The sequence below is a fragment of the Apis cerana genome, linkage group LG11, assembly GCF_029169275.1.
Source record: "Apis cerana isolate GH-2021 linkage group LG11, AcerK_1.0, whole genome shotgun sequence".
NCBI classification, from domain to species: Eukaryota; Metazoa; Arthropoda; class Insecta; order Hymenoptera; family Apidae; genus Apis; species Apis cerana.
The window spans coordinates 9,295,617-9,323,536 of record NC_083862.1 but is presented as its reverse complement, the minus strand read 5'-3'; the positions used below and the strand labels follow the sequence as shown (position 1 = coordinate 9,323,536).

The window sequence follows — 27,920 nt, the reverse complement described above, 5'->3', positions numbered from 1 at the left end:
GTGTATTAATTATTATGCATCGGTTCCATGTTCGATAAATTTTATCGATTCGAGAAATCTGTCAATTTTTGTTGCGTCTGGTATTCTCTTTCTTTTGGCGATAATATCATCGTTGGATTACTTTACAAATTAAATTATCGTGAAACTAATTTTCTACTTCTTTTATCAAAGGCAATATACATTCGTATTGTTAAACCACGAGAAAAATAATTTAGATTTAATTAATACGAGAAATAATAGAACGAATAAAAATCGTTCGTTCGAACAAATCGGAAAAGCGAAACGATAAATTTTGTTCCACATTTGCAAAACTATCCACGCACAAAGCAACGATACATCTCGAAACTTGTTTCACTTTGACATAGTTGCAATTCGATAGCAAGAAGCGCCACAGTCAATCGATTTCCCCAAAATTATCCCCCTTTCCCTTTTCTCTTTCATCTTTCAATGCGAAGTCGACGCGTCCCCTTCTTTCACCGTTCACAAATTAATTTCTGAAGTGATTTCCCTCGCGAGCCGGATATGCATGGTTTTATAAAAATTACAACTTTTCAAAGGCGCGGCTATTTTTTTCGAAATTCGGCACCGCGCGACTCGAGTCTCCCTTTGAAAATGGAAACGGAGCGGAAAAATTCGCGCGATCGGTGCTCGATTTTCGTTTTCCAACAAACGCAAAGGGACGTCTCCGATTTGGAAACGTTTCGTCGCCAAAAATTTTCAACGACGAATATTTTCGCCGATAAAACTCCGCTTATCCTGTTATTATTTTTCTTCCCCCCTACTTTTTCCAAACGCTCTCCTTTTCAGCAACAAAAATTGGAATTTCTTTTTGAAATTCAGGATAAAACATAAAACGATTTCTTTTATCAAACCTGTTTCCTCTTGTAAAAGAAAAAACAATAAATAGTATATCTTCTGAGGATTGGAAAATTCGTGAAATGACAAATTTTGGCTGTCGTAATTTCTTCGTTCTTCGATATTTTTTCAATACTTTTTTTTGTCACCATCTTCGTATCTTCTCTTCGCCCCCCCGTGTGAATAATTTATTCTCGAAGATCGGAAAATTCATGGGAAAATCCAGAATTTCAAGTGAAAGAGAAGATTGCGCGGTGTAATAACTCGGGATTGCGGAAAGAAGCGAAGATTAGCGTATTAACGAGGAAAAATAGAGGGCATTGTTCGCGGGATTCTCCATGAGAGTATCGTACGGGAAATTATTCACGGTTTCGAGAGTGATGACGTGGACGCATCTTTTCAACGGGGGGAATATTAATAGCGTTGCAGGTCGTGGAAAGGACAAGGGTTAATCGTGGTTCAATGTACACAATGTAATATTTACCTAAATATGTCGTGGACATATAGCTTGATCATGATCAAAATAGCGTTATAATTAAAAAAATCTGATGATCGAGTTATTATCGATAAATATTCGCTTCACTTTGATTTTAAAATTAACCGCATCTTCTTCCTTCCTTTCTTTTATAGAATTTCCACTCATTTTTAAAATATTTATTCGTACATACTTTTTCATTCTCGAAACAACTATTTTACTCGTGAAGCGAACAAAAGAAAAGATTTCATCAGTTCAGCTTTCAATTCCAGCATTAGTTTCTTTTCATCTGGGACGACAAACAAACACTCGCTTTTTTTTTTTTTAATTCAACATGCCGTCATAATAGAACGTCGGATTAAAGATTATACCACGTACACAATCCCTTATCTCCTCCCCTCCTCCAGTAATATATTAATGCTTCAAATAGGGGAAAAAAAAAAATATTCCACTCGCCAATTTGTATAATATTTCTAACGAAGTGCGGATTTTCAACGATTGTGTTTTATCAAATCGAGCGCCATTATTATTCGTTGGCTAGTTTCGTTGGCCGGATGACAAAAATTCGTGGGATTCGTCGATCGCTGCTTTTTAATGTCGATCTTGTCAACCGATTCGTTCGATAAACATGTTCCACTGGATTTGGCGAAACGACACGAATAACGATACTTCGTTTTTGCGAGAATTCTAGCATCCCATTGGGAAGCCTGCGTATATATTCTCCTTTTTTCTTTCTCTCTTTCTTTCAGGGAACGTTCGATCAGGTGGAAAATGATCCGATCGTTATACCTAATTTTTCTGTTAATTGAGATATCGTGTAAGAGTTCTCTTATTTCTTTTCGATTCGAATCTGAATACAATCAATCTTAATTTACAATATATATAATCGATGCTTAATTATTCCTACTTGCTCAAATTTGCTTATTCAAATTCGAAGCAATTCGATTTTTCCCTTTAACCTCGCGCAAAATCCTTCGTTCGTTCCTTTTATCCGGATTTCTCCCCTGTCGAACAAAATTAATCCGTATCCGTAATTAGAAAACTTTCCATCAACCGGTTCACCCCACACTTATAATTCTCCTTACAGTTACGGAACATTCTACTAACCGAAACCTTGCAACTTCCAAAACGCGACAAACAGAGCGCCTTATACACCATCGGCATCATCGGACCGCATCCAACCTAAACAAACTCGAACCCCCGAGGTGAAATATCACCAAGGGAGAAACTACCCTTAAACCCCCATTCAGAGGTTTAATCTCGAACGAGAACCGCATCTTCCTACATCCGTATCCCTTCAACAACCCCCTTCTCGTGGCAACTTACGTTAATAATTATTCACGTAACAACGGAGTTTAGTTAGGAAAAGGGGAGGAAAAAAGGAAGAAGAAGTGGAGAAGTCATATCAGCATAGGTCGATAGGACTCGAGTGGAGCAAGAAGAAGTTTTCAATAGGGTCGTTCATTATCAGCTTGTACGTGGTATCGATGAGGAGAAAAGAGAGGAGATGGAGGAAAATAAATAAATAAAATAAAGGAGATTCCTCCCCTTCGATCCATTCTTCGTCGAATTTATTCTTCTAGCTTCTGCGCCGTAATGACCGTCCTCCTCTCGTACACCATCGATCCGCGGTTTCTCTTGCGATTCACGATCGGCAGGGTTGCGTAATCGACTCGTGAGAAACGCCATTCTCTCGAGATGGGAAGGACGGCAGTGTCTCGGTCATGGCAAGTCTCTCGAAACTGTTCTAATTCTGATTGATCAAGAATAGATTTTTCGATCGTGGAATATAATAACTTGTGGCATTATTGGCTAATTTTATCAAATTTTATCCCTCTTACGGATAAAAATTAACCGCAGCAGTGTATTCGAAAATACGAAACATGTCCTCTCGTGAGCAACAAAATCCAAATTCAACATTTTCGACATGTGAATCTAAGAACGCTCAGAAAAAAGAGGGGAGAAAGGAGGGGGGGAAGGAAAAGCAGCCGACTCACGCGAGAAAAATCTAACAAACGTTTTCGACCGACGGACCGATGGATTTTCGTGCGAATTTTCATGGTCCACGATAAAAGGCCGATTCCTCCGCGCGTCTCGCTCCGCTTCTCCCAGATGGTCGGCTGTTTTTACGGTCTGCTTTGAAAGGAAATATAACGAATTCAGCGGCGTTGCGCCCCCGGCGAACGAGCGGGGCTATTCATCCGTATCGCGTTACCGATTTTCCCGAGGAATTACTCGGTATACCGGATTGTTCCTCGTATCCACGAGTCGCAATCGTTTCGATTTTCCATCCAACCTCCCCCTCCCCCTTCCCCCTTTGCGCCTTTGTCTCCTCGAAATGTTTTTTAATATTTCTGGCGCGCGGATTCTGTGTGTGTATCGTGGGATTGGTTAGCGAGAAATTTCCTCGAATCGAATCTGTTTTTCTTTTTCATTTCATTTTCCTTCTCCCTTTTTCTTTTTCTCGACGATGTTTGTAATCACGATTTCACATTTCACGGAACGAAGAAGAAGAGAAGAAAGATCGTTGTCGACTTATTCGCGACGCTTTCTTCTTCTTTTTTTTTTTTTTGCATCGTTTCGAAAAATTTTTCACGTAAGATTCGAATCCTTTTTGCCTCGAAAGGATAGAAGATGAAAAAGGATAATAATAAGTTTGGGCGCAACTACGTGTACAATGCAAATGTTATTCTGGGAGGGGAAACGTTTGAACGGAGATAACTGTTTGCATATAAACGTAAAACGTTTGTTATTCGAGGCGGTTTAATGCAACGTTGCGGTATTATTGTGTACGCTATTTATCGATATGTACAAAGTAATAAATAGCTATACTATAATTAATTGTGTACAACTGTGTCTTATACGGGATTATCGTTGTTATTGTTATTATTATAAATTTCGTTATTATAGCGGCGTATATTTATTACAAATTAATGCGAAGATCTTCTTCATTGATCGCAAATGTAACGTTGTTTGCGAAAAGGGAAGCTTAGGGTTATTAGGGAAGTTACGTTTAATTTATATCCAATAACTTTTTATCCATGATATATATCCTCGTGAATTGATTTTTATTCGAATAGCGCTTTAATGAAAAGAACACGGGAGATATCTCGTCTAATGGAACGTGAACTACAAGGAAAGATATCTCGTCTTTAGATGCGAAAGTGTTCAAATGGCACGTAGCGACGATAAAGCAAACAGATACAGTGGAATTTTGCAATTAAATTCAAAAAGAGACTCGAATCTCATTACACGTATATATGTACATATCAATTTAATTTATATATTAATTTAATTATCGATACATGCTGTAAATTTATATAGCATCCAGATATATTCCCTCTATAAATTTTATTTCGAAAATTTCACGTAATATAATTCCTAGAAAAACTTCCTAGAAAACAACAATAATTTCTTATATTTTGACATTCTAGATAGAGAAAGATTGCACAAATTCTCGTATTTTCAAAATTATCAAAAACAATTAAAAGCATTATTGTAGAAATATAGAAAAAAAAAGATAATAACTGGAAGACAATTTATCCGTGTAATTTATCCGAGAGTTTAAACTCGAACCACCGCCAGAGAAAACACGAGTCTATTCTCCTCGACTGACCGCGTCTGACCAGGCGCGGTTCTGTTCTACTTGCACAACCATTTAAACAAGCACGCGGATCTATTCTACTTCCCCGTTGATTTATTCGTGTAAATACATTTCACCGTGTTTGCGCAAAGGTGGTAAGACCTTCAAATAATCTTTAGCAATTAACAGTCACGATGTATTTTGCAACACGTTATGCATACGAATCCCTTAATTACATTGCATCATTAAAAATAGAGATAATATTTGCATCTTCGTTCAAACAGGAAAAGACTTTCACAAAAAAAAAAATCTATAAAATAATAAAGATGTTTCTTGTTTTCGCCAATATTCAATTGTTCGTTCAATTAGGTTCTTAAATAGGTTTATTGGTAATTTAATAAACCGAGGTAGCTTGTTGATTATTTATTACGGTCCATGCGATAAAAATAGAAGAACATTTAAAAATAATCCTTTCTCCTATTAAATCGATATATAATTACGAATATTTTTAAATACTTCCCGCCTCTTCTTTCGCAACGATAAATAATAATAATAATAAAAAAATAGTATTTCCACCTTTTACTTTCCAATCGCGTATTAATCATAACTAACCGCGCGATAACTCGACGATAAAAGTAAATTAACAAGAAAGTAACAAAAAGAAGAAGCAAAGGAGCGATTAATTTACAATACATTTACCTCCTCGCGGAGGTGAAGAAAGTGAAAGCAAAGGGAGGAAAATAAGAAGAAGATTCGAGGAAAGGAAAGAATGGTGTCCCGGGCGCGTGAAATAACAAACGAAATAGAAACTCGAGGATGCGGGAACGGATAAAGATAAAGCGTGGTTGTGTACAATCCCTCTTGGGACTGAGGAACGGAAAACCTGGACTCGATTTAAGTACAGCGCGCCATATTTCCTCCAATCCTAAGATCAGGAAGGAACAACAACAACAACCGCCTGTCCTCAGTTTTCTCGCGGTTTCCCACCCTCTCTCAGAGACTTGGCTCACTTTCGTTATCTTCCCTCTCCTCTTTATCCCATTCATGTACATATTTCTCTAATAAATTTGTTCGAACATCCCGGGCAGAGTGTGTTATTCAAATGGGAGGGAGGGGGAAAGGAGGACCGCCGCCTTGTACGGCGGCGACTGTATAAATTCACGGAGGAAGAGGAACTGCGATTACGTGCTAGGGTTGCTCAAGGAGTGAAGTTTTTTCTTTTTCAAGAAGTGAACGTAGAGTGTTGGAATATCTCTATTTTTGTATTTCATTTTTTTTTTCAATCGTTTGTATATTAATCGCGTTACTCGCCACCTGTAATTATGCTTTTAACCGATTATTTGATTACTTTTACTCGAAACGATTCGAAAATATTCCTCCATCACGCGAATCGGTTTACATTCATTTTTCACAATTATCCATGATAACGCGTGGCTCATCCAGCGGCAGAAAATGGCACTTCGTTTGATATTCCCTTTCGACGTATTCTGTCGGCGTAGGCCGATAATTAATTTTTTCCCCGCGTCAATTAGCCAATGGTTTGGATTAATGATGAATCGATGACGAATGGTAAAGGCAACACGCGAGCATAAAATGGTTTATTAACGAGAATGAAACGCCTATTGCATCGAGCTCGAGTTAAAAGACTGTAATAATTAACAAATGGTTACTGTACGATTATTTTAGACAAGTATATTCATTTCGACGCAACAATCGGTATCGATATAACGTAACCCAGTTGGATGAAATTATTCTCTCTATGATTAATAATACATTCATGAATGTGTGGGATTCGCTATACGCGCGAGATAATAAATTTGTCGAAATATTTAACAGGATTTTAATAAAACAGATTTGTCACGATACAATAAACCCATTACTAAATTGTTTTCCTTTTTTTTTCTTTCATTTATTTTATTTATTTTTTATTTTATTTTATTTTATTTTATTTTTTTTTTTTCATTTAATTCCACTCTCTACACTGTAATCATTGTTAATACGTATCCTTCACGGTTCAATGTTTTTTACGATTCAGTTTTAATATTTCGCGACACTGACACGTAGAAAAATATAAAAGCCAACGTGCAAACATGTTTTTCAAATTGAGCAAAAATGAAGCTTTTGGAACGTTAAATTCACAACGTATTTATCGCATCCCCTTATAATAAATATATTTTTGTTACGATAAATAGTGTTTCACGGTTATGATGCAGCGAATATGGTGCTCGAATAATATTTTTTACAATGCGGAAAATGCGCTCTCTCGCCGAGAGATTTGAATCATTTTCATTTTGAATGCATAGGGGGTTAAAAGTTTAAAATTTTCTGACGCGAGAGGATGCAAAAATTGAAAAAAAGGGAGGGGGGAGGGAGGAAACAAAATTTCTGTGAATATTCCATGTCGTAAAAAAATCTTCTTAAGAGTAAAGTTCAATTTTATTTATATTTCGAACATTCGTATTGTTACTTCTTTCAAAAATTGAAAGAAAAACATTCGTTGAATATTCAACGAAATTGAAATAAAAATTTCTCTCGCGCAAGACGTTAAAAAATTATATTTGCATTATTTTTTCCACGAATCGAAAATATCGAGTCGTAAAAAAAAAAAAAAAAAAAAAAAATATCTCGCAAGAATTCATTCAATCTAATTGGAAATCGATATTTCAAGAGTGAAAAAAAATTCTCTCTTTCATCCTAATGTCCCGAATACACGATAAATTTATAACACATGAGCGAAGATAAACCGTGTCACGTTAACGACATTGTCAAGACTAGGGTTGGAGGTGGATTCGGGGTGGTGAGTGATAAGGGAAGAACATTAGTCTTTTCATTCTGATGGATGTATTTATATTTTCCAATTTCTGTTTGTTTCCCCTTCTTCCTTCCTCCTCTCTCTCTCTCTCTCTCTTTCTCTTTTTTTTTTCATTTAAAATCAGCAAGATAAAAGTAAATATATGCACTTTTATATCCGAAGCCTCGTCTAAATCCACGTTAAAATGGAAATGAAATTCCAAGGAGTTTTATTATGTTAGACTAAAAGCTCAGCTTGGAAAAGTCGTTTAACGTTGAAACCAGGTTTTCGACGCACTTTTCTTTTCCATGAATTTTTATACCGGCGAATACTGTCTTCTGAATTTATTTTAGGAAAATTGTTTTCAAAACAGTTTGCAGATATCATACCGGTAATAAGATCTTCTCGAATTTTACATTACTTGTCAATAAAAAAAAAAATATATTATTCGAGTCTCTATTAAATGTTATTTCATGATTATTACAAATTATTCGTAATCATTTATTCTCATAATTCTCAATTCCTTAGAAAATACATCTAATAATAATTTACACGTTTATCAATTTTTAAAATTAAAATTTCTATCTTTAAAATCACAAGAACGATTATTAGAATTATTAGAATTTATACTTATTACTATTTTATTTTATATATTTTGAAATAAATTCACGATTATTTTTAATTTATTTAATATTTTCTGTCTAGTATCAAGATATTTATCGTTATTAATAATAAATAAATTACGAATAAATGAACACTAAAATTTAAATATAACAAATTTAATTTCCTAACGATAATTACAACAATTTCGTATAAGAGTAATACCCCTCCCTCCAAACAAATTACACACCGTCCCCAACCCGCCCAAACAACTTACATACTTTCCCAACTGCCGCAACTACCCATCACCGCCACTTTACACCCTCTCCCTTCCTTTCACACTCCATATCTCCGTGTACCACCCCAAAAGTTCACCCCGATATTATTCAACCTTCCAAAGAAAATCGATCGCACGACCTCGCGAAGAAAAAACGAAAGAAAGAAAAAAAAAACAAACCAAGCTTTATCTTCATCGAACGGACGCGTAACAAGCCGAGCTGTCGAGTCGATCGCCGAGAAAGAAGGCCGAATGTTGGGAAAACCGCGTACTGGGAAGATCGTGGGTTAATCTGACTGGGAGACGAAGAACGAAGGAGGAGGAGGAGGACGATCTGCTTCCTTTTGAAGTAGCGAATTGAAAAAAGTAGTAGACCAGCATCACCACCTCTGTTCTTACTCCAACTTTTTTTCGCCCGCTTATCTTCGACGCGACGTTGATTGGACGTTGACAAACGATCCCGATGGCCGCCGCCCGATAGATATAAAACAGTCGTTATCGATCTACGGGAAACAGGAGGTGGCAAAAAGGACCCGCTTGTTTCAACCGAATCCTTCGATAGAAAAATCCAAGGTCCAATCGATGCCGATATCGGTTTCGATAACCTCGTTCCTGACCTCCCCTCCTCCTTTGAGCCTTTCACGTAAAGGGAGGGAGGGTTATTAAAAAATTGGCCTTTGCGGATATCGAGAGTATTACGGTTTTTCGAGCTCACGCTTTTCTTGTTGCAATTAACTTCGAGAGATTTTTTAGAGACAAGTTTTTTCGAGGAAACTTTGCAAAGAATATGCGGGATTAGGGAATTTATCGTTGTTTTTGTAAATTTGATATTGATATTTTGGTTGATTATATTGGGATTTCTTAAAGTACTTTAATATTATGAGATACTGGTCGGAAATTATTGTGGTGTGAGCTTACTCGTTGCTCGTATGATAAAAAGTTGTAAAAAATAATAACATCGGAAGAATAATTTTATTTTGAATTAACAAATTTTAAAAGAATCACGTTTTAGTCAAGTGGCTACGTATCGATCTATGAAATTTTAATTTTCATTGGGAGAGTATTGCAAATTGACTTGCAATTAATAATAAAAATAAGTTATTCGTGAAAAAGCTCGACGAAATATCCTCTTGACACGTAAATTTCGGAAAATAAAATTTCAACTTACAAACAGAGACAAGTTTATTTAGGTCTCTGTATCTAATTCAATCGAACACCTTTACCTCCACTTGTTTGTTCAATTCCGCAACAGTGTGCACGGTCGATCAATTCCGGATACAAGTACACATTGTACCCGTGACGTTAATTGATAATCGATAGCCCGGTGTTCATAATGAATTGTTTAATTCAGATACTCCATCTTTCTACAATCGGTTCTGCAGCATTAATCGTGGAATTGTATCGACGCTTCGAAAGAAATATAAATTTAATTACACGGAATGTCACTTTACATCGGAATTAATGATTTCTACAAAACTGTCGGCCGGACAAGAATTACTCGTCGCTTGCTCCGACGAGGAAAATAGAATTCTGATAATAAACAGTAATCGACGATATCGATATTTCTGTGACGCTTATTGCGATCGAAAGAAGAGAGAAGGAAAAAATGTGTAAATAAATTCTTCTATTATTTTTTTTTATCTTAACATTTACAAAGATTAACGAAAAATTGTTTATATTATACGAAGATATTAATATTAGAAAATTGTGAGACATGTTTTCATAAATATACTCACGGTGTAAAATAAAAAGGAATAGTTACAACAAGGAATAGCTTTTTTCGTACAAGCTACGATCAATCTTTACCTCTCCGTTCCATTTTTCGCGTTTTATTCCTTGGCATTCATCGCTTCGACATTCAATTCATACCTTCCTCCGTACGTTCCCTCCTTTTCTCCTCTTTACAAATAAACATTTCCGTGCACCCTTACGAGATACATCGGGAAAATGAAAAATAAAGCAACAGGAGAAACCGAACGGGGCAACAATGAACACCATACCATCCATCCCGGCGAAATCTTTAATCTCCATCCAAGCAAACTCGATACGAAACGCTCCGCTATAATCCCTCCTCCATGGCCTCGTGTTTCATCCGACGTTGGGAAATTCATAGATCCCGGGGAAACATCTGTGAAGCGTCGTTTTCGAGCTTGTGTCTCTACTCGACGAGATCACAGGGTCGTTTGAACATTCTCTCGGCTCTATTATGCTGCACAACGCTATATACTTGTCCGTTGTCTCGTGGAAAACGATTGTCTCTATTAGGATTACCGTCGCAGGGATCCCGAGAAGCGGCGAGCAATGATCACGAATCCTGATTTTCAAAGGCGCATTTTGGATAATAAATTTATTAGCGAGGATTATTAGCCGAACAATCTTCAATTCGCCAATTTTACTTATTTTTAATCTTGATTTGTATTAATATATTTTTTGTATCCTCAATTCTGTGATATTTTGCGTATTTGTTTATCGTTCGTATTATATATATATATATTAAATTATGAAATTGAATAAATTTAAATTTGTAATACTTCATATTACGACAATAGATCATTACGATACTCGAAATCACAAATAAAACTTGAATTCTTCGCGTGAAAATTATTAAAAATTTCGTCATCTAAATCCACTCAGAATGTAGAGGAAACTGTACCAGTGAAGCCACTTTTTGAATTATTCCGATATCTCAATCGGTTGCCGAGATATACGCGTTCAAAGTATCAATAGCGCTTAAGACAGTGGCGGATTTATGAATGGGCTCGCGAGTAACTGACCTACATTTCTTTCCTGGAAATGCGTACTACGTTTTTCCAGGAATCGCGTCTGTCGCTTATCTCGAATTGGGATAGGTCAGCGAGACGAGGTGCGAGCGAGAGATCCGAATAAACGACAAGGATAAAGATAGTAAATGACCAAAAATTACCTTTTTCTTTACACGACGATATCTCGGCAACCGGAAGTCGTATCGGGACGAATGAAAAAGCGTTTTAAAGGGGAAGGTCCCGCGCTTCTAACGAGCTTTCATCCACTGACCGGAAGTTATTATCTTCGGAGTTATAGCGGTCCAAATTTTTTCTAATTTCAATACGATTTAATCGGATTAAAGACAAATGATTAAAAATTAGCCTTCTCTTTGCACGACGATATCTCGGCAACCGGAAGTCGTATCGGGACGAATGAAAAAGCGTTTTAAAGGGGAAGGTCCCGCGCTTCTAACGAGCTTTCATCCACTGACCGGAAGTTATTATCTTCGGAGTTATAGCGGAGTTATATTTCAAATTTTTCCTATTTTTGATAGGATTATTTAATCGTGGTTTAAGATAAAATGTGTATCAGAAATTTAAGTATTCCAAATCTTATTCAAGACTTTTTACTTCCATACATCTTATACCAAAATTCCTTAGATTGTTTCGAGGTTTTTTTATCAAGGTATCAATAAATGCCAACGCCTGATGGTTCATTTGCGAGTTCACTAATTTTTTCTCCATATAACGAGGTGTGATCGACAGAAATGTTCGAACGAGCCGAGTCATCAAATGGCACCACGTTTCGATCGTGACGTAACCGTTATTAAAACGTGAAAATCAAATGTTGTCCTGTTTCGAAGCGGGTCGAGATTGACGTTACAATCGATCGTTGGAAATCGAACGACTTCTAAACGTTAGAAAGTTTCGTTTCCACGTTATTTCCGTGTGCTTTTCGATTACGTTTCCTTTTCTCTCTCTCTGCTTTTTCCCTTCTTTTTCTTTTTTTTTTTGGTTTGTATTCGATCGTTGGCTGACATGAAATTTGCTAGAGGTGACAGACGGGCGTTTATTGGCTCACAAGCTGTGGATTTTCCTATTCCGGAAATTCGATGCTTTTATATTTAAATCGGCGATAATTCACCGGAAAGAATTTCCACGATGGATTCAGTTTGATAAAATAATTTATGAGAAGAGAAAGTTGTTAAAAATTATAAAATTTTAGAATAAACGTTTGTGATATCTTAACAACTGATAACACATTGCAATTGATTAAATGATTAAAAATGGAATTTTAATTTTATCTAATACGTCTATTTTATTTAGGGAAAAACTTTTCCCTTTAGAAAGTTACAGAATGTTCGTACTACTGTAAAATTCCAACTTCTATATCCCATGTAAAATGGAGACTGCCTAAAAAAAAAAAAAAAAAAATATTCGTTATTCGCGAATGCAACAAAAGTTTTTCAATGCCCGGAGAAAGTAAGGTCGAGCTCTTTTTTCCCAGGTTTGCTCGATGCACGGATGGTCAACACTCGACGGTTGTAAATTATAAAAGCATTTACTCCCGAATGAGTCGGTTCTCATAGTCTACATCTTGATATATTATTCATATCCACTTTTGTACAGGAATTGCACACGCTTCATCCTCCAGAGAGGATCAAAATACAGTATTACACTCTAAATATCTCAACCTGTTCCTTGCAATTTTTAAAATTTTAAATACTCCCAGATAACTCGATACGACCCCGTTCACTTCAAACAATTATTCATTCGAATTTCCGAACGAATCAGTATTCAAAATTCTCCGGAATTTTAAAATTTAGGAAACAACAATTTTACGTACTCGATCTATCACGACGAATGAAATATTCACGCACGATATAAAGTAGAAAAATTAAAAAAGAATTCATAAAATTCGTTTGACGAATTCTCTAAAGCGTATTCGGTGTTTTGACAGCGAGCTGAAAGCAACGATCACGATTAAGATGGCGGCGCAAAGGAGGTTTATCTCGATGGGATACGCAGGAACGCGTGTCTTTTTGAATTAACAAGGCGAACACAGGATCAAACGTTTCGTTGACTGCACGAGGCAATTGCGCGAGCAACTGCTTAAACATCAAACGGCGCTGCACGCGTCCGATGGCATTTCCCTTCGTAAACGTTTGCGTCTCCGCTGGAATTGCGAGTTATTCGACGTGGATTGTTTTCCACGTTCACAGAAGGAACACTCTAATAAGGGAAATGGATTTCTGGATTGCGTTTTCCGATTTTTCAAGTTTCTCACGACGCGTGCATTTGAAAATTACCGTGGAGAATATAATGGAGAACTTTTATGATACGAAACGTTCGTTTAAGAAAGTATCGGGTTTTTCTTTATCACGATCGAGTCGAATCAAGGAGAATGGTCCAACGATAAATTAAAAGGAATGGTGATTTGTAATTTTTCTCGGAGGAAAAATAATAATGAGGAGATAAATTTATATGTATATGTTCATAAGTGAAGTTAAATTGATCAACGTGGCTGGTCAAATATGAGCGGTATCAAACTGTTCAAAATATATCGGGATAATAAAGCAACTATATACAGCCTCGACAATTCAAATTGTGTATAACATTAATCGTGTTGTTATTACCGATACTAGAAATTGAAATTGAAATGATGTTTGACAAAGGCTCGATTCGCTTTCAATTTTGCGACGTATACGTTTGATTCTAATAAATGCTACATCATACAATTAGATCTGTTTAAAATTTAACGAATTATATTACATTATCGTAGCATTATCATCTATCATTATTTTGATGTACAAGAAATTGATATTCAAATTCGCTTGACAGTTTGATAAAACGCTTCCCAATCCTGTAATCCTGTTGTAACGTAATTGATAATTAGTAATCATAATAATTATTTGCATTTATACGGGATCAGAATGATATCTCTACACTAGATGCAATTTAAGTTTAAAATCAAACATTGATTCCTTCAATCCTTCGCGAGAAATAAAATAAATCGAAATTATGATTTCGAACTAATAACTTAGACTTAATTACAACGTGGAGTAAAGTCAACACGTTGCTGACATGTACTGTTTACATGACATATACGTGTATTTAGGCAAACTAAACTCGCACATTCGCAGGCCAACATGTCTTACATCGCCTAAATAAGCTAATTACACGTATTACACGTCAGCTCGTTCTCCTCGATCTATCATAAAGAAACAATATATATATATATCTCGAATTGTATTTGCAATTAATTTAACGTCAGAATTTACGTTGGAATCTGTTGTTTAAACAAATTTTAAATAATGTTTTTTATACAGAAGTTTCGATGGAGGAGATATCGGGAATATTTTTCAAAATATCTTTGAAAAATCGTAGAATCTGTCTATTACGAGAAGATTGTAAGAAAAAACAAATTAGGGGACAGTCACAAGTTTTTCAATTTATTTTATTTATACAAACTTGTCAAGAGCTTCATCATTTCTGTTTCCTATTAAAAGAAATATCGATCGATCTTCTCCTTGATTTATAAAAATTTACACGATGAGCATTGTTTTGAAGAAACATTGACGATTCTTCGAGACGTGTTATCAATAGTGAAAAATCATATAATTAAAGAAAGAAAATTATTTTCACTCGTCATATCCAAAGTATTTGTCCACAAGTAAAGTTCAGTATAACGAAAAAGCGAAAGAGCGGTTTAAAAAAGAATTTATAGAGTTTTGATAGGACCCCTTGAATGAGATGTCATCTGGACGAGTAACAGAATCACAGTATTGCGGTTAAAAATATCCAAACGATACGTTTATTTTCACGAGATGGAAAAATTATTAGAAATATAATTGGATTTTTAAATGAATTTTAATATTTTTGTGATATAAAAAAAAATGGAGATATCGATACGGAATATTAATAAAAATTTTGTTATAATTAATTAATATTAGTCAATCGATAATATCAATTAAATTTAATAACACCTGATATCGACAGATTAATTATAAAATGCACGTGTTGTATTGTAATATCATATATTTTAATAAGTTAAATTTAAATTAAGGAACTGTTGACCTATAAAGACCAATGTATCTGGGCCAATGAATTTATAACGATTAATAAAATACACGTACACGCTATTCCATTAAAAGAAAAAAAGAAAAAGAGTAGATCATACTCTCAAAAACACTCTTCACCTCCAAAGATTTAAATTTCTTTAAATCCTAATAATCGACACTCTACACCCCTCATTTAATCCCTCGAATAATCAACTCTCCACACTTGAAAAAAAAAAAAATCCATTTCGATCACTGTTTTTATCCAAAGCTTAGAGCACAACTATCAAACAAGGTGGATACGATATAAATAAAATCGAGATACAATCAACGAACAAAATAATAAGCAAATAAAACTCGCGAGTGTGTATGTGATTTGAAGCAAGTCACGTTGCCTGAATGAGCGCAAAATCGAGGGATTTTTGTTTGGAAGTTAAACGGAAAAGAGGCGGACGACGCACGGAGGAAATATCGCGATGGCAAAACGCGATGGGCGCGGCTTGCGAACAGATATTTTCCTTCGCGTATCGATCTGTAAGCGGAGCGTGCAGTCAAAAACGAAACGCAGAAAGGAGTGGGGAAAGCGTGGCCCGTTAGTTAAACCGCGATAAACTGCGGCTGGAATTTTTGAGAAGAGTGGAGTGGAGCTCCCTTTTCGGGCGAGAAAGGGTTGACGTCGAGGGCTGGAAATTAGCAGTCGAGGATATTTGGGGTGCGAGGAGTCGTGCAGATAAATGGAGGTTGTCGCTTTGTGTTTGGGGATATAAATAAACGAGTGGCCGATTAAGAAAATTCCATTTAACTTTCTAAATGTATGATAAAAAGAATTTTTGTATTATTAGAAAAAAGGTGTAGAGATGTTTTAAATTTTGTATAGTTTAATTTTCCGAATGTAAATCTTTGCATTCTTTTCTTTTCAAGTATACAATTTTCTCCCTAATAGAAAAAGAGATAAATAAATTTGGAGTTTTCAAGGGACGTGCTATTTTTTGGATTAGCTGGGTCAATATGTAATTCGTAATTAAAAATTTAACGCGTTCATTGGGATTTCACGCGAATTCGGATTGACACGTACTTATTTTCAACATGCAGCTATATGCGCGATATCGAATGCGAGGAACAAATTAAATATTAAACGTAACAGCCTGTATAATAATTCACGCCAACGAATACAATTTTGCATTATTATATCGCGTCAAATTTTATTAAACTTATTATATCGTAATATACTTATTCAAATTAAAAAAAAAAAAAGGAATATAAAGAATTAATATTTCCAATCTTTTCCCTTCGTTTTTTCATTCTCACTTTTTCTCAGAAAATCTCAATGGATTAGAGAGCTGATTCAGAAAACTCCATCTACTCTAAAATATATATTATTATAGAAAAGATTCTTCGAAAATTTGTGGAATAATTAATAAAGATCGCACGATTAATTTTAAACACTGAGAACAATCGTCGATAGTCAGCTTTGAAAAGTTTGCAGGCGTGACAAGAGGAGAGAGTGGCTTCGAGTCGTTAGCGTGCATCCAACTTTGATGGTCGATGTAAAAGAGCTCTGGCAGTCGATAGACATGCAAAATACGAAGGAGAGGGAGAAAAAGAGAGAGAAAGAGATCGACTTTATTTTTTACCTGGCATACTCGAGAAAAGTTCGAGAGAAAGAGGCGGAGGCCGTTCGCTGGTTGCTTTGAAAAACGTTGCTGCCTGGTTGAGATTTCTAAAATCGTCGTTTCCGTCCAATTTACCCTTTTTAATTTACCCCTGAAAATAGCGTTCTTTGCTTATTTTGCATCACTTTGAAGTTTCGAATTATCACGTGAAATTTGCGCGCAAAGAAGGGAAAGTACAGTTCATTTGGAAATCATTTCAGTCCCTCGATGCTCTTCTCTGCTTTCCCTTCAAATATAATTTTCACTTTTCGTTTTCAGATCAGAAATTAGAATTTTCTAATTATAAGTCATATCACCGATAATTTCCACCAATTCGTGTATTATTTTTAACGAAAGAAATGTAAACTCTTCTCATTTTCATCCATTTTCAAAAGATATAATAACGATTCAAAAAGGAATAACATCCCAATCTTTAAAATTCTATATTTAATGCTCATACGTGAAAACGTATACGTTTAAATTTCTCTGCCAAATTTTTCTAACCATTCTTCTTTTTCACTTCTGTTCCAGGTAAGTGGACCGAAGGGGATAAAGCGAAAGGTCGTTTTATCGACTTGTTTCACTTGGAACGGTGACAAAATTTGCATTTCGGCCGAGATAGCCGCGATTAATTGGGTTAATAAGGAAACCGGCCAAAAGCTGATCGATATTCACTTTGAACGGGGCGCATTATCGGGCCCGATCTATCAATATTTCATTTTTGCCGGGGTGAATTTCGAACTTGTGTCGACGCAGGGAGGAAGAGGGTTGATTCCACCGAATAATTGAACAGGGTAAACCGGAGTCAAATTTAACGCTTCCGTCCTGCTCGTGAGCCATGGTTGACGAGTGGATTACGTACGCCGAGGAAATTGCTTGTCAATATTCCACGGAACGCGTGAAGGGCTCGTGAGAAATGGTACTTTTCCAATATGGTGTATTGCGGTAAGGCTGGAAATTCGTGTATATATATATAAAATATTTAATACGATGTCGGATGTATCATCTTATTTTCTTTTGGCTTCTTTTATGGATATTGTAATTTTCTGAAAAATTAAATTTTTAATTTTTTCATCGAGGATATACGATTCTTGGATGCTTAAACAGCTTGGATCTTTTTAAATATTTTGCTGTCGTTGTTCTCCTTTTTAATTAACAATCTCGTTTCATATTTGGAGCTCATTTTATTTTTTATTGATTGAATTGAAATACATATTAGGTTAGAAAGAAAACAATAATAATTGAATAATATGGAGAAAAAAAGGATTTCTCATCAGCATAATCGCGAATGGAAAAATGGGAGAAGAGGTAAGCAGTTGTTCGAAGTGATAACATGGAGCTTCGAGTGCGAAGATATTGTTCCTGGACCGTATATTTGAGAGAAAAGTGGTGGAAAATCCAAATGGTGATAGAAAACAGATCGCAAGAAACCGCGAATAGCTTTCTAAGAAGAACGAAAAGAATGGGACGAAAAAAAAGAGAGGGAGAAAGAAAGAAATGAAAAAAGTGGAGAGAGAGAGAGAGAGAGAGAGAGAAAAAAGAAAGGAATGAGACGGAGTGAACAGAACTCTTAAAAATCTCAGTCGCTTGAAAAACAGTCTTGGAAGTTGGTACAAGTGATCTTTTACCGCGGATGTACAACTGAAGTAACTTTTAAAAAAGTTATCGAAGCTTTAAGTACAATCGAGTGCGTGAAATATAGGCAGTGGAAGAGGTTGCTGAAAGTTGCGATAGAATGCAGGGGAAAAAAATAAATAAATAAATAAATTCCATCTTTCAGTCACATTCAGATTTATTACTTAGAAACACGAGATGAAATTGTATTTTCTTATTAGAAATTAAATTTTATTTATCTATTTATTTTCAATCAATACTTAACGAATATTCCTATTCAATAAATATATAATCCAAGGGTAATTCTACAAATTGAATATTATATTATATAATTCTTCGTAAAAAGAGGAAGGAAAAGAATTCCAAGAATTAATTTCCATCTAAATTAAATTTTTCTCTAAATAAAAAAAAAAAAGAAAGAAAAAATGTATCTTCTCGAGATCTCGAAACAGTTTTTTCCCCTCCCAAATTGAATTACACCTTGATCACGCGTTTAATCGCGTCAAAATTTCATTAAAAGGTGTGTCCAGCGTTCTGAAACGTTATTAAAGCTCAAACTTGTGAATCTATTAACCGGCTCGATATATACACACGTCTGTACGTATACACAGATTCCCGAGGGATAGGTTCGACGGCTCGCTATTTGACGATCAGCAGCACGGTGTTATTAAAGGAGAAATGAAAGCGTGGCTTGCCCCAAGGCAATGGAAAGATTAATCTTTTTAACAGATGCGTTGGACACGTGAACCGCACGCCGAATCGTGGTTTATCGATAATGTACCGAACGTTTTTCCTTTGGCCAATGATGCGTTTATAAATTTTCTTTTCCTTTTTCCTCTTCTTAATGTGGAAAAAAATGTTTCTTCTTAGTTCCTCTCTAGGTGATTTAGTGTTTTACCAGATTGAAAAAGATGATCGAAGTTTAAACATTGTCGAGAATTAGAAAAGGATTAAAAAAGAAATTTATAATTGAAATGATAGATGCAAGATGTTCACCCAACAAGAGAATGTATAATAATTTCATTCAACTACTTTCGAATTTTATTATTATACAATCTGCCCTATCTCGAATTTCACGATTCCATTAAAAGGGCAACTTCATCGTACGATATTTCTTTTTATATCTTTTTATCGTGAATAATTTTACAAACCTCTTTGTTCCGCCGCTACACGGCGCAAACACTAAATTATCGAAAACGTTAATTATCATAATTGCAAAATTATTCGAGGCTCTGCCTTTTGAAGAGAGGAGGTGGCATTTCGCCAACGTTGCAGCTAGTGGCCTAGGTTTAGGCTGACATTAGCGCGTAGCGCTAACCGCAGAACGTTTGACGAAGACACAGGAAACATTACGAGTCAAAATCGAGTTCTGGCAGAGAACGTTTGACAAAGGTGAACGGAGATCCGTTTCCAGGTCGGAATCGAGTTATCGGAGGCGTTCAGCCCAGTTTGCGTCGAAATCGGGTTGCCAAAGCTACAATTCCTTTCATGCGCCATTTTTTAACCACGCGATACTTTCGTTCCATCGTTCGTTGACCCCTTTGAGACCTCGCTCGTCCGTTCATTTTATGGAAAATTATTTCCCTCCTGTTTTTATTTTCGAACAGTAATTCGTATTCTTCTTTTTTTTTTCATCGAAATGTTTTTAATCTCTTATTTTATTTTTTTTTTATCAAAAAGATATCCGAAAAATGGAAAATCAAATAGAGAAATGTAGTTTTATATATATATAAAAGATAATTCGCGGGCGGCCAGAAATTTAATACGAATGTCCGAAACAATCGCGAAACAAAATATCCTTTCAACTTTTAATTTTCTGTCTAATAGACAAAATTTTTTAAATCTTAATCGAGGAAATTATTAAAAGAAAGAAAGAAATAAATATTGTAGTACTCCATCTGAATAATAATGAAAACTTAATAACTCGAAGAGTATCAAATTAGTTACAATAATGGATATAAGAAAAATTGGAATTCTTTTATTTTTAAAAGTAGATTGATCATCTGACTCGATATTTCTCATTGATCAAAACATCTTGAAGAAATATAAATGTCAGGTGATCGATAAAAAGTAATTAAAAATTAAAAACAAATCTAATATTACATCGACGAGGGTGAAAAAAATATTTCAATTCGAAGGATTCAAGATCAGTGCAAACGCGAGCCGGGTTATAATCACCAGTGATGGTTATGGTGGTACATGAAAAGGGTGGAAATAAAGTTAGAGAACAGACATTTAAATTTCGCAGCTCAACTTTCATTTACGCGTGAAACTACCCTCCGATTCGCTTTATCTTTTTTTTTTTTTATTTCTTTGTTGAAGGATTCGCATTCCTCTTTCACTGTATTTTTTTTTACTTCTCGCGAAATTCTTGATCTTTCTCTTTCTCGCCAATCTTGATTAATTTTTCTTCAAAAATCTTTAAACGATTCCTACAATTTAAATATTTTATGCGAAATATTTCCAAATTGATAAATATGTTTCGCACAAGCGTGTCAGATCTTATGACTGGAACTAAATCGGAATCTTTTCTTTGTTATGATATATATTTTTATATATTTTTGTGCGAATTACGTATTGAGAGAAATTTGTTTTTAAAACTGATTTTATATTTTCACATGGCGCATTTTATCTCAGGGGAAAAGTTGACAAGTCTTCACTGCTCGAAAAATGAAGTTGAAGAAATATTTGTGTCTCAAGTGGACATCAAAAAATTGTTTTCTTCCATTGTCCCTCTTTGATCATTTATTTTCTTTCTTCGAGAAAATATTTTCTTATTTGGAAAAAAAATTTGTATATTTCTTAAAATTTCTTATATTTCTATATTCTTTACTAAATAAAAAATGATACAAGGAATTGGATAAATCCTATGGGTAAATATATATATGTTGACTTGAAACGTACACTTTCGAAAGAAGTTTACACATCAAGAAATTGAAACAAACTATTTTGTCTTGTTTAAGGAGCAATCTCTACTCTGCCTCGCAGTTTGCCGCCATTTTGATACGAAGAAACACTCGTAACGTGAAAAGAGACAAAACTGAGATCGTGTATACGTGTGTACGTGTTTTCTCTTCCATTTTCCAGCAGACCATAATCCAATAAGAATAATAATCTTGATTATTGAACTTTTATGTTACCATATTGAAATTTTGAATTTTTCAATTTTCGAGCTAACCAAATTCTAGAATATTTAAATCGTCAATTTTTAAAATACTCAAATAACAATCCATCCAAATTCCAAATCACTGACCCATCTACTAATTCTTCAACCAACAACAGACTTCCAAACTTCCCAAACTTGAAACCATCCAATCCCTCTCCAATCTCTTCAAACTCCACAGTAACAAAATCCCATTTAACCACTCAAACTGTCATCCAACGAACGAACTGTTGGAGGAAATCCATTCATTTTCTATCCATCCCTCTATCTCCCGGAACATCCGCTCTTCGAACCATTCGAGTATATATATATATATATATACGTATCATCCGGTGTTTCTTTTCAATCTCTCAATTCTTTTACTTTCCAAGCAACAAGAATATTTCTCTTTCGTTTAATTCGAACGTTTCACAAGCACAATACCAGCGATCAAGTTTCATTTCCCATCGCGCGGAAAACTCTTCGTCCAACCCTCCACCGATCGACTTCCTCCTCCACTTCCTTCCCTTCATTTTCCTTCCATCATCTTCCTTTTTCCTTTTCTCCCCTTCCCATTCTCTTCTTCCTTCCATTATACAACTTATTTCTTACTTAACGAAGCCGAGTCGATTTTTTTCTTCTTTTTCTTTTTTCTTTTTTTTTTTTTTTTCACGAGCGAACCGACCTTAATACAAATTTTATTACGAGAAAAGTTCGTTCGACACGCGCAACTTCGAATAATCGTATCGTAAATAAACTTATTTGCAGGCGGATTCCTTTATTCCCGGCTTTATTTTATTTTATTTTATTTTATTTATTCTTCTTTTTTATCTCGTCGTGCATGCATCTTCCTGTGTTGTTCACCCAGACTCTGGTAAATAACTACATTTATCGCCAGTAAAAAACAGATATTATCCTGTCCATGGATTTTACTAGCGAGAAGTTAAGGCATCCTTGGTTAAATCTCTTATATTTCCAAATTCATTCTTATGAGATTTTATGGAATGGCAGGTATGGAGAATTTATTGTATACGTGTTTGAAAGAAATTGGATACGCGGATATTGATGATATTATTCGTATAAATTTAATTCTATAAACAAAGTAATGGCTTTTGAAAATTGTTTCGAAGTAGAAGTAAAATTTCGATTCGATCTGAAACGAGTTGGCGTAATTCTAATCGTTGGAAAATTTATACTTATCATTCGTCTCTCTTCTATCATGAGTTGAGGGTTTAAGTAATGTTTATTCTTATTTTCTTTCTTTAAATAATTTCTCTGTTCAAACGAATTGATTTATTCTTTAAACGAATTAGATGAAATTAAATTATTATTTTGTTCGATCGATATCATTGAAAATTAATATCGATTGAAGAGATCAAAATCTACGATAATTTCCTTAATTCATTGGTCGCGATCTCTCGGGTAATGCTTGGAAAATAATGTAAGTCGAGAGTTGTGTATATGTAACTTGGCAAGTTAGATCCGGATTAAGCAAGTGGAATCATGTTTTAATTAGACAAAGTAATGTTTTGCGAGTTTGGGTAGATTTTTTAAGAGTCTGATTTTAATTAAAACAAAAGTGCGTACGTACATACCGTGACTCGTTGGATTGCGCCAGATGTTTACTGTAAACAATTTGAATCATAATGAGTGGAATTTTCTAGCATCGTAAATATTAATACTTTGCATTACATTAATATTAAAATTTTTCACCAAAATTACATATCCATCTTTAATATCTCGACAATAAAACAATATAATATAAATAATTGAACAACTGAACAACGAATAATTGCCGCAAATGCATATTGTTTTTTTTTTTCTTCAAAAAATAAATATATAAATACGATGCATAATACGAGATTCGTATTTATTTAAAGGATATTATAAATTTTATAATATTATAAATACATTATTTAGAAAATACACAATTTTTCCCTTAAAATTACATCCAATTCATTAAAAAAAAAAAGAAAAACAAAAATGCTCATCGGATATTTCCACTCCAAATCCATCGTTCATTTCAGCAAAAAATCAAAACATCCCTTTCTAAAACAAATTCCAAACGAAATTCACCCTCCAATCTCACCACTCCATAACTATACTATATAAATCGAAAATCAATTTTCGCGAAACATCTCGCGAGAATAATAGCTTGTCATGTAGCCCTGCTCTCGTCTCGAACGAGAGAGGGAAAGAGAGGGGAGAGAGAAAGTGGTTTTCTCTCGCGATACGATTATCGCCGTGGATCGCGAGGGGTTGGTTGCTCGAGGATTCCACGGGATCATGGCCGCTTTTGAGAAAAGTAGAGTCGCGGAATAACAAAGGAATCTCTCTCTCTCGAAAAATAGGAAGGAAAGAAGTGGAACAGAGGGTGAAAATGAGAAAGGGAAAGGTTCGAATCCAATATCGGGGTTGGTTCGAATTTGCCCCTCTTGCTTCTCTTTTTTCGCGCTCTGCTTGATCCACTTTAGAGGATTCTTCGCTTCTTATTTATTTACGAGGAATCGCGGGAAATCGTCGGATCGATCCGCCAATCTGTCGCCCAGGAATTATTTGCCCTCTTTGTCTCCATCTTTCTTTATTCCATCGAATCGATCCCCTTACAGCGAAATTTAATACTTGGATAAGGAGAGGAGTGTGTGTGTGTGTGTGTGTGTGCGTTTCGTCTCTCTCTCTCTCTTTCTCTCTGTGAACGTTTCACCGGGAAAAACGAGCGGAATTTCGTTTAAGAAATAAAGGAAATACCGAAGATAGAAAGGCAAATACCGGTAGGGGGTATTATGCGCCACGATATTTTCTCTCGTTCTTTTGGCTCCCCGTTTTGCCAAAGAACGAGCCATTTGTCGTCGATATTAAAGGGAAGATATCTGTTTGCGAATCGTTGGCTAACGTTTATTAGCGGTATTATGCCTTGAAGGGGGATGGGGGAGGGAGGGAGAAGGGCCAGATGGTATTCGTTTCAGTTTTCCTGCCCCGGGTAATAAGCTGGGCCCTGGAACGTTTTCTATATCAAGATCGTAATACGTGTTGCATCATGATTTTAATCGTGAAAATTTGTTGAGAAAGTTAGTTTTTTTATTTATCGAAATTATCGAAGATCCACGAAAATAACGAGATTGAACAAGAGATATACATTTATCATTCTCGATCAATATTAATTAATTGGTATTATTTTTACAAGTTGTTATTACACTTTCGAGACAGCAAATTCAACGAGGCTTATTTTTAGCCCCCTCTTTGGCTCCTTTCTGACGATTTATAGCAACTCGAAGGCGAGAAATCGATTTGTAACGCCGATTAAACACGCGGAGCTTAATGATCCAAAATGCTAATGATTGCCGGTTCCGCGCGTAAGATCGATATTGCAAGGTGCTCCCTTCTCCCCAGAAATGACGACCAACTTTCGCCTGGTAAACTACGTTATGACCGCGTAATCTGTGACCGAGTCGAGGAAATAAGTTTGTTTTGACGAGCGTCCGCCTTAACTTTCCTCCTCAAAGAAAGATGTTACGGCTTTCGGAGCCGTATCATGATTTCGAGCGATTTTCTTTTGGAAATAAAAAAGAAGAGAGAAAAAAAGAAGTGAATTGCTTGACGTTGTACGCGAATGTAAAATTGGATTTGAAGTTTTCGACATCGAGAAGGATCACAAATTTTATTATTTAGAGAATGGAATTCGGTATTTTTGTCAGTTTTTATTAAACGCATTAGATTACAATGAGTGTCTAATTTTATTTCCTGATTTTCGGCAAGAGTTTGATGGAAAGCAGTGAATTTAATATTTCGATCATCTTAAGAAAACTAGAGGAAAGATCTTCCTTCTAAATTTATCATAATAAGAAACGGAATCGGGTAATTTAACGCCCTGCAAAAACGCGTGCAAACGCGAGCAGACACGGTCCAAAGTGGCACGCTGATTCAAGGTTAATTTGCACGACGTGTTCCATCGACCTGTCCTATTTGACATAGGGATTAAGCTCTAATTAATATAGGAGGGAGCGTGGCGTGACGCGTTCATCAGGATCAGTGAAACAGCAACGAAATAATTTTCGTCGCGAAACGAGCGAGAAGTTTCGCGGTTCATTTCGCCGCAAAGAAACGGATCTCTCACTTTCTCCCTTTGGATCCGTTTTATTTTTCCTTTTCCCCTTCCCTCCTTTCCCTCTCTTTCCTTATCTCGAAGTCTGCTTGCACAAAGGAGGCGTTTAATTTTTTCTAACAGGGAGAAACGTTTAGACGTTTTAGACGAGAAGGTTAATTAGAGGAATAATTATTAAAACGTTTTGTGCGTGAAATGCTTTCTAGAAAAAAAAAAGAAAAGAAAAGAAAATAAATGGAAGAAGGAGAAGAAGAAAAAGATGTGGTGAGAAGCAAATATTGATACAAGTTGAAAAGTTCGTTAATTAATTCTTAATTTCGTTTAATATGCGAGACTGGTACGATTTATTTGATAATATTCGGTGTACAAAGATTATACCTCTCTTCTTCTCGCGTTAGTATAGTTGGTGGATATGCTAATTTAATTTTCGTACGAGCTTGGCTGAATGGTTTCGGTGTCCGATGTTGATAATAAATTGGATAGCGAGAGAAAATTAAGTTAAAAATAGTTTAATAACAATAATTATTGGGATATTTATACAGAAATACGAATAATTTTAACAATCTTAATAATTTTTACCAAACAAAAAAGCGAACAATTTCTTCCATCGATCTTCCAAAATTCAAATACCCCAAATTCCAATTTTCAAAAACTTACAAGCTGGCAGCAACTTTACCGAGAGAACCTCGACCAGAAATTCGATTTCATCCAATTCAAAAACCACCAATCTACATTTCGACAAAGCCAAGCCGCAAACACTCCAAAACCGATCCACGCCAAGAGCCACCAAGTCGAATTTCGCTCGAGGAACAAGACTAACTCTCCCTCTAAAAGCTCGAGCTCACCCCGTTATCACGAGCAGAAAGTCCACTCGTTAAAAAAAAAAACAAAGAAAGAAAGGGTAACGCAAAACTGGATAGCACCGTCTAAATACCTTCTCTTCCTCATCCCCTTTCGCTGTCATTTTCCACATTTTGCATAGACATCAGCGAAAAATCTGCATCTCCCCAGTTACAACTTCCACCCTGCATGACATCGCATGTTCCCACCCCAACCCTCCATTTTTTCCGTCCGTTTTAATCCTCCCCCTTTTCGCACAAGGATTCCATCCACCTTCCACTCTCTATACACGTATTTGTGTTTTCTACGTTCGTTCGTTTATATTTAGTTTCGTAATGTTATTAGCCAAAGCGAGTCCGTCTTTCGTCCATTCTTCGTCGAGTAATTCGTATTTATACGAACTCAGCTCGATTAAAGGATCGACTCAAATATGTAAAAAATGGGGTAAGAAATAGAATTAGCGGCTCGAATGTTATGTTCTAAATATTTTCGAGTAATATTTCTCTAGCGTGATGTAATGTGATTCTTATTACGATGTATGACGTATTTGTATTCGTTAAATGATCTGCGCCTTTGATTATGCACATATCCAAGCGTCTCTTTAAAGTTATCACAGCGTGATTAATGCGTAGACGGTGTTGCGAAATTTCACTTTGGGCGAATCTTGTTTATCGCGATTTTTCGACCATTTCTCTCTCCTTCTCGAGGAGAGTTTCGGCTAGTAACGAACTTTGAGTGGCTCGAGTGCTTTCGGCTACAAGTTGTTTGATTCCTGTTGCTGTTGTTGCCCAACCGGAAGAATCGTTTCCGGCTCGAGATGCGTTCGACTACGATGGTCTTCTCTTCCATGTTTCCATGTTTCGGTCCTTAATGGGATACAAAGGATATCGAGTTGTGATCAAACATAATGCAACAATAAAAACAATTACGATGATAATTGTTGAAAAATTGATGGAATTTCCGCGTGTAAAATTCTGTACTCGAAACTTCTTCCTCTATGACAAAGTTGGTGTACAAATATACCGCAAAATATAGAAGAGATTATCAATGATCGTCGAGAATTTTTCAATCGGCAAATGTTTCACACGTTCGAGAGAAAAGCGGGCCGAAAAAAAAATTCTTTCTGTCAAAAGCACGCAGCAGATTTAAAAAAAAATTCAATACCGAATCCACGAATCCACCCGTGC

The 27,920-nt window shown here is 35.6% G+C and overlaps 1 protein-coding gene and 2 long non-coding RNA genes across 9 annotated transcripts in view; 2 read left to right on the top strand and 1 right to left on the bottom strand.

The window, feature by feature from the left end:
• LOC107997749 (nephrin) overlaps positions 1-27,920 on the top strand; it is a 341,330-nt gene that overhangs the window by 137,382 nt on the left and 176,028 nt on the right. The gene's annotated exons all lie outside the window — the stretch shown is intronic.
• LOC107997750 (uncharacterized) overlaps positions 1-27,920 on the bottom strand; it is a 179,273-nt gene that overhangs the window by 130,488 nt on the left and 20,865 nt on the right. The window lies entirely within an intron of this gene.
• On the top strand, positions 17,023-22,460 carry LOC133666954 (uncharacterized). The gene is made up of 2 exons (XR_009831870.1): positions 17,023-21,522; positions 21,613-22,460. It is a non-coding gene; the product is annotated as an uncharacterized LOC133666954 (long non-coding RNA).